Source organism: Eurosta solidaginis, chromosome X, assembly GCF_040869045.1.
Source record: "Eurosta solidaginis isolate ZX-2024a chromosome X, ASM4086904v1, whole genome shotgun sequence".
Lineage (NCBI taxonomy): Eukaryota > Metazoa > Arthropoda > Insecta > Diptera > Tephritidae > Eurosta > Eurosta solidaginis.
Window position 1 is genome coordinate 176,555,522 of NC_090324.1, and position 8,257 is coordinate 176,563,778.

An 8,257-nucleotide genomic window follows, 5' to 3' on the forward strand; every position below is an offset into this window, starting at 1 on the left:
TATCTGGAGGACCCACAATAGCGTCAACCATCAAAGCAAGAAACGAGATTCGCGAAGCCTTACACTCAGCTGGTTTTCCATTACGCAAGTGGACTTCAAATTGTAAGGAAATTCTAAATGACATCCCCAAAACGGATTTGCTCAGCGAGGATTTCTTAGCATTCGAAGAAGCTAGTTCGGTAAAAGCCCTGGGAATACGATGGAACGCTCACTCAGACGTATTTTATTTCAAGGCAGGAACCCTAGAAAATGGCGAAAACATCACCAAACGAGCACTCCTATCCGCTATAGCCAAACTTTTTGACCCTTTAGGCTAGCTTGCGCCAATGGTCATTGTAGCAAAAATACTCATGCAGAGTATTTGGTTAGAAGGCACCGCTTGGGACGACCCAGTATCAACCACCACGCTGGAAAAATGGAAAACCTTCACCGACCAATACCATGAGATCGATAAAATAAGGATACCTAGATGGGTAAATTTTTTCGACATCGGAATCCATGGATTTTGTGACGCATCCGAGAAGGCTTATGCAGCAGCCATTTACATGCGCCTCAAAACGGATGATAATGTCTGCACGAACCTGCTTCTAGCCAAAACCCGAGTAGCCCCCGTGAAAACTATTTCTCTTCCACGTTTGGAACTTTGCGGACTTAGGTAGCAGAGGATTACCTGCGTCTGAATTGGTCAACAATTCGTTGTGGTGGCAGGGACCTTCCTGGCTGCAAGAAGACACTTCCCAATGACCAGCACAAGAAAGTGACTACATCACCTCCGTAGAGGAAAAGAGGGCGAAGACCTGCGCAACAACAACCGTAAATCCTACCGATATTCTCCAACGCTTTTCTGACCTACCAAGGGCTTTACGAGTGCTGTCCTATGTGATGAGATTCTACCGAAGAACTCACCCCGAAACAAAAAATTCATTCCATGTCATGTCGCACTTAATCTCCCCTGATGAAGTTAAGGCCACTACACGACTTTTAATTAAAATATATCAGAAACGACATTACCGTTCCGAATATAAAGATTTAAAGGCCGGAAAACCAATTGAAGGGAAAAGTGCAATACTCTCACTTAATCCCTACCTAGACCAACATGGCATCATTCGGGTAGGAGGGCGACTCGGGTCGTCAAAGGACTTAGCTTTTAATGTACGCCACCCAATCCTCCTCCCATAAAACTGCAGGTTATCCCGTCTGACAGTCTTAGTGTTTCATCAACAAAGTCTGCATGGGGAAAACCAACTCATGTTACGTCTGATACGCATCCAATACTGGATACCTAACATCAAAACCATGATTAGGGCAACCGTTCATAATTGCAAAGTTTGCACTATACACCGAAAGCGTGCACAGACCCAACTTATGGGTATTCTCCCTCGCGAACGCACGACATTCAGCCGTGCATTCACGAATACTGGAGTCGACTTCGCCGGACCCTTCGACCTCAAAAGTTACCGTGGTTGAGGGTGTCGATTATCCAAAGGCTATGTCTGCCTTTTCGTGTGTTTTTCCACACGAGCGATTCACCTGGAGGTCACTACTGACCTCAGCACCCCATCATTTCTTGCGGATTTTGCCCGTTTTATATCTAGACCCGGATTTCCCAAAAACGTCTACTCCGACAACGGGACAAACTTTGTCGGAGCTTCACGATCCCTACGATCGGAATTCAAAATTTTCATTTCACAGGCCCGAGACAATATTGTCTCGAAGTACAGCCACCAATCACTCACTTGGCATTTCATCCCTGTGGGCACTCCCCATATGGGAGGGCTGTGGGAGGCTGGAGTGAAAAGCTTCAAAAGCCACTTAAAAAAGATAGCCTCACCACACAAATTCACCTTCGAGGAATTCCATACACTCTTGTGCCGCATCGAGGCATGCCTGAACTCGCGGCCTCTCAGCCCGGCATCCAATGACCCAACGGACCTAGAGCCACTTACCCCAGGACATTTCCTCACGGGCAGCCACATACTGGCTCCGCCAGAACCGGATGCTAGTGAGAGTTCTGCCTCGGTGATCAATCAGTGGCAGAAACTCAAAGCCCTCCATCACACTTTCTGCAAGCGATGGAAAACCAATCTATCCGAACTTCAAAAACGAGTGAAGTGGATGCATCCCAGACAGAATATAAAAGTGGGAGATCTCGCTGACCTCAAAGAGGACAACTTATCTCCCAACGAATGGAGGTTAGGTCGAGTTCTCAACGTACACCCCGGCGAAGATGACCGAGTACGCGTAGTCGACCTCAAAACCGAGAAGGGTCAAGTCAGACGACCTTTGGTCAAACTGGTCCTTCTTCCAACGGAAGAGACGGATTGCTAGAAGGCTAAGAGCTCCTCCTAACAATCCCTCTATTCCTCCATATCCCTACTTTCAAAAAATCAAACCCAGCTCTCGTTAACCGAAACGAGGCCAAAAACAACCCTAATGCAGTTCCCCCATCTGCCACAAAACACTTATTTTTTCTTTTCTTTTTACAACATCAACCCCAAATTCACTCGCTCACCCCGCGCGAGGACACCAGAAACCACAACACTCACTCGTTATCTCATAACGAGGACATCAGAAAAGCCTACCGCAGAAGGGCGAACCGATATGCCACAGAACCTAAAGGTTTCAGCCCATTATGTTTTTTAATTTCCAAAAATCTAACCCAAATTCACTAGCCCACATATAATTTTTCGAAAATTTTACTGAAACCTACATATCCGCACCGAATGGCATGGCACCGCAACGGAAGGTGTGCCCTACATGAGTTTATATGGATGTGCAACCATGAAAGTTGGCTACGGCCCTTTGAAGTGCTTCTTCATCTTTGAAAGCTAGAAAGGCTTCTGCAATCCTTCGCATAACCATGGTAATAGTGGTTGAGGTGTTTTTTTGCGGGCAATGGTTACTAAGGCGTTTTCTCAAATTACAAAACGAATTGGAAAGGTTCAGATTGTGCTTCATTTCGGGCGGATGGGGGCTGGGTCGCGACCTTTCTGTATGTGCCAAATTATTAGCACCAGTCGCGCTACGTTAGACAGAACTAGATTTCGAGGTTGGCATATATTTCAATTTATATGGGATGTTAAACTAATAAGTACATATCTAAAATAGACTCACATCAAAAGCACGAAATAGGAGCACGATGAACATCAGCATTAAAGCCCGTTGCGTAGCACTATAACCGATGGCAACAACCATACCTGACATCCAGACCCCATTTGTTGAGGACACAACATGCAACCAATAAACACAGGACTAGTTTTTTGTTGGTACAATAACCTGAAATATTCCTGAAATATTTGTTTGCTTAATTGCCGGAGCGGTCATTTGTTAAACAAATACTTACCTCAATACTTTAGTAGCTCATTCATCATACATGGAACGACCTTTCAAATCACTTTTTCTTAACCCAAATTCACCATCATTTGCGTCGTCTCAGAAAATTCCTTGTCCAACAATTGCACATCAACTCATCATTATTAGTTTTCTCTACAACTTGTACTTTGATACGTTGATTTAACAACATAACAACCAACATTTGTACAGCTTGCTTTAAACGAAACGCATCGGCATCAGTAGTGTCGCTTATACCAGCAAAACGACATAGTACGGCACGAGACGGCTCCGCTTCTTGGATATTGTCACACTGAACCACGCTTTGTAAATGCCTTTATATAATGCTTTTCACGATGATACTCCACAGGATTGTAGAGCGGGCCATCTGTTTCCAAAAATATATCCAAACTGTACATAGTGCGTACAAGTTGTGTCGCCAACAAAGCCAAATGATGCTTCAACGAGCTTTGAGTTAAAGAATCCGTCAAAAATTCCATTGATTTCACAGCGGCACTGTTCATGCCCATGCTGCCCATTCCAATGAATTCATATAGACCAAAGCGGGCTCCCTGCAGGAAATTTACTACTTATACTTACATGACATTCCATTTTAGCTGATCCACGTACAACAATGGCGCGATAGAAAAGATGAGTACTATTGACGAGCTCCGAATCGACGTTAGGTGCAGATGCAATATACTACTCATAGCTAAGTGAAGTCCATTGTACAAGGCTGCAAGCAGAACGTGTAGTGGGTAAATATTATTCCTTCAAGTATAAATCAATTTGCTTTTGAACCAGTGCACGTATTTGTTTAATCAAATTCAAGCGAGAGCTCCGCAATTGTTGTATGCATTTTGAGAGTGCTGGTATCATTTTTTGTAACTTCGGTGATTCAGCTTTCATCGTGGCTGTAACGGTGGGCGACGTTTTATCGATGTTATTAACGACTTCTATGCAACACATTGACTGCAGCCAACGATAGGGACGTCCACATTCCTTCGTACTTAAATGATCCAAACATTCTTTTGGGGTCATGCTAATATGTTTCAACTCATCTTAACCGCCAGGCACGGGCATATTATCACCCAAATCGTTGTCACACAAATATTTCAGTACGTCTTGTGTGAGCGCTGCAGCAACAAAACTTTATTCAATATCACTTAAGCTTACCACTGTAGCTGCTGTTACAAACCCTAAACGTTTGAAATAACGTAGCTTCATTACTATAGATTCCTCCTTACTTTTGGCGTTATTACCAATTGTAATTCGTACTTCAAGTGGATGAGGCTGCACAAGCTGTTGCAACTTCCATTCCTTATCCATTGGTTCTTGTGGTGCATCTTGTTGTGGACACGTAGCTTTCAACAACGTACGCAAGGATGGTACAAATGATGTTAATTTCTCGGTCTTTAGTACAATTTCCCTAAATACTTGATATTTGGTATTCAGTGATTCTTTGCACTGTGCAGCTGATTGTTTACGTAGATTCAATTCACTTTCTAAGCGTGCCAAATGCTTGGTATGTCCAGTCAATGACGGCTTCACATCTGTGGGCAGTAATGATTCTTCTTCATTATCTGGGAGCAATTCTATATCCTCATCTTGACTCTTGAACTTATGGCAGTAGCGTATTTCACGCTTTAAATGATTAACTTCGTAGAGTAAATTCTGCAAATGCAAACGATTACTATCTACTCGGACCTTTTCACGATGCAGACCTTCTCGTCCAGAACATAGGCTGTATTTAATCATGCGATTAACCTTTTTGATCAAGACAAATAGCAGCGAAGCATATTTGCGCTTCGCGGCAAAGTCCTCAGTCCGCTCGCGTTCCCCCAAGCCATTCTTCATTTCGAGTACATCATCGAAGATGATGCGTAGTGTTTCGAAACTTTTATGCAAGGATTCCGCCATTTAATACACATTTGATGAACGATTCGGACAAAAAAAAAAAAAATTTACTGCACACAATTCAGCCGTTTAAAATTAGTTGTATTGCGCAATTCTCATTAAGTCCAATAGCACAATCAACTCTGGAGTACTGTCAAAAATTAACATAACATTACCAACCTGACCTAGAGCTTTAGATGAAGCCGGAAATTGTGGCTGACGTAAATTTGGTAGCAATTTTTGCATTCGGCCATGCGATGGTGCAATTTATGTATTCAAAGCTGGCACCAACAAACAAGTAAAAAGTGCCCAGTATGGCTCGGGCTTGCCGCTGCAATCGCGTATTTCTAACAATAGCGAAAACATTTGAAAAAAAACATAAGGCATAAATTCCAATATGTCTTGTTACATTATGCCTAGGAAAACAGGAAATCCTGTTTCTTCAAGGGAACTAACCGCTGCTAGCTCTGTTTTGCACACGATTTTTATTGCCAGTGATAGCGTTTCAAAGAGATAGTGATTAAAATGCAGTTTTGTGCACAGCATATTATACCCATAGCCGCAGTTGGAGCACACCTTTGCGATGCCGGTAACCTAGAAAACAAAAAAAAAGGGAACGAAACACGAAACCAATAATTCCCTGGATCACGCCAACCGCCTGCATCCATCACCAGTCACCTGAAAATAAAGAAAAATGAATTAATAATTTAAACTAAAAGAATGTATCAAATGAACAAATCTTAAAACGAACTTACCATTTTCTTCCACAATTGTCCATGCGTCATGCTTCAATCGCCGTAGTAAAAAGAATTGAAAGAGCGGTAGGACGTGTTGTTTTCAACAACAAACATCACAAACAGTCATTATTACGGGTTTGGTACAAAAACAATCCGAGTCACGAAATTAAAGAGTCCCGAAAAGAATAAGTACCGAAATTGGAAAAAAGTCAACTGTTTCTACCGGCTTAGTGTGCTACTGCCCCAGTGACCTAGTTTTGTTTTTCAAGGGAAAGCAAATACATATATGTATATATATATTCGCACGCCACGAACTCACCACACCAGCTATCAGCTGACCAATAAATACAGGACAGGGTTGCATGTTACATTTAGCATTATGGTACGTGCAGATAGAACGCGTCGCGGAGAACGCATCGCCAATCTGCAAATTTATATCAGGTGAACGTAAATAACGCATCTCTGCTTGGTAAAAATTGTATTTAATAATATGCTTCGCATATGCACTTAATTTATCTATCCCAACATACGTTTTGTAATAAAACATCTCCGCTTCACCCAACCAACCTCACGGTCACTCGCCCTGGCACCTCAAAAGATGCCACACCTCCTCCAACAAAAAAAGGCAGTCGCCGCGAGAACGACACGATACATTAGACGCTGGTACGGAGACCTCGGCCTCTTCGTTCAGCCCAGAAAAACCTAAACAAAAAAATGCGAGTCTGGAACAGAGACTTCGGCCTTTTCGTCCAACCAAACAAAAATAATGCGAATCTGGAACGGAGACCTCGGCCTCTCCGTCCAACAAAAGGAGAAAAAAAAAAATTTGCCAGTCTGGAACGGAGACCTCGGCCTCTTCGTCCAGCACTATTGACCTTCTACGTCATATCACTTTATGGATTCTATATATATCTAAGGATTATGTATAATCAAAGGCAAGAAATATTCACTTTCCTCCCCTTCTAATGTTTATTTTCATCCTAGCTTAAGTGGCATGCTGCGCAAGTCGGGAAGAACTCCCGGCCACCCTCGACGCTGGCGAAATACGCGATTTAGGTTAAGTTTAGTTTTAATGAAAATGTTTTTTCTCGTTGCTTTTCAGCGGTCGGAGATCGGTGTGGGTAAAAACGATGTTGCGTATCGCAAGGGGGCGGCATGTTTAGGCAGGATGCCCAACTTTTCCGCATCTGATTGCGATCCCCCTAATGCAATTCTGCGATTCGATACTCGATACTCTTTAATTGTAATGTGGAACCAACGCCTCTAACACCCCTTTCCTTATGGTCCACCCCTGTTGAAACGGCAAGTTTCCTTGGACTAACGTTAGAGGATATTGATGACAATTTGTGATCGGTCGCGGCTATTAGGTGGGGCGAGCATTGCTACAACAACAACAACAACATACTCGATACTCGACCCCACCCACACCATCACCGCCACATGCATGTGCATGCATGTACATGCACGCGTATGTGTGCTTTTTGTCAGCACTCATGCATATGCATGTCGGGGTTGATGTGTGGGTACCTTTCCCCTCCAAAACGGGGGATTTTGCGGGTCAACTGTTGTCGTTTTCTATACAACCGGCCTCTTGGTTTTCAACAGCCGTACCATACGCATCTGCCGCCAGCGATCTCTGCCGTTTATCAAAGGTAATATTAGTTATTGTATATTTAATATATACCAATAAAATCACAGCTATTATAATGAGAAATCTCGTCTTATCTTCTTTTCTATTCCAAACCGAAACCGCCATATTCCCACTGAGATCGACCCCGGTGCGCCCAACGACTCAGGATCAGACGCACCACGGCCGAACACCTGGGAAGGGCCAGAACGATTCTTTTGCATGTGGTTCAAGCAGCTCACGGCCAAGTATCTTCTGAGTAGCTACTGAACTAGCGTTTAGTGTTGAGCTAATGTAAGAAGGCGACAATCCGTTTAAACGGTTAAGCGCCAATTGAATAAGTAAGTTTGCCTAATCAGGAAAGACCCCGCTGAGAAAAACTTTCTCCTAATTGAAAAAAATGTTTCTAAATTTTTAATATTGCTTTGCTCGGGAACTTAACCCAGGATCTTCGGTGTGGTAGGTGAGGCAGGCTACAAATAACATATATGGTTTTAAAAAATTGTCTGTTACGTTACGTATGATTTACAGATTGATTGACATAAAATCCAGACCATTATTAATCAGATTAAGATTAAATAATCGCGGAGTGGCCTCATTGCTTTTACAAGAATAAAAACATCTATTTGAAGCGATGTTTTTAATTTTTAATTTACATATTTAATAA

At 42.8% G+C, this 8,257-nt stretch overlaps 1 pseudogene; it reads right to left on the minus strand.

Moving 5' to 3' along the window:
* Positions 1–3,638: 3,638 nt before the first annotated feature.
* Positions 3,639–5,250, minus strand: LOC137235274 (THO complex subunit 5-like; annotated as a pseudogene).
* Positions 5,251–8,257: the final 3,007 nt, after the last annotated feature.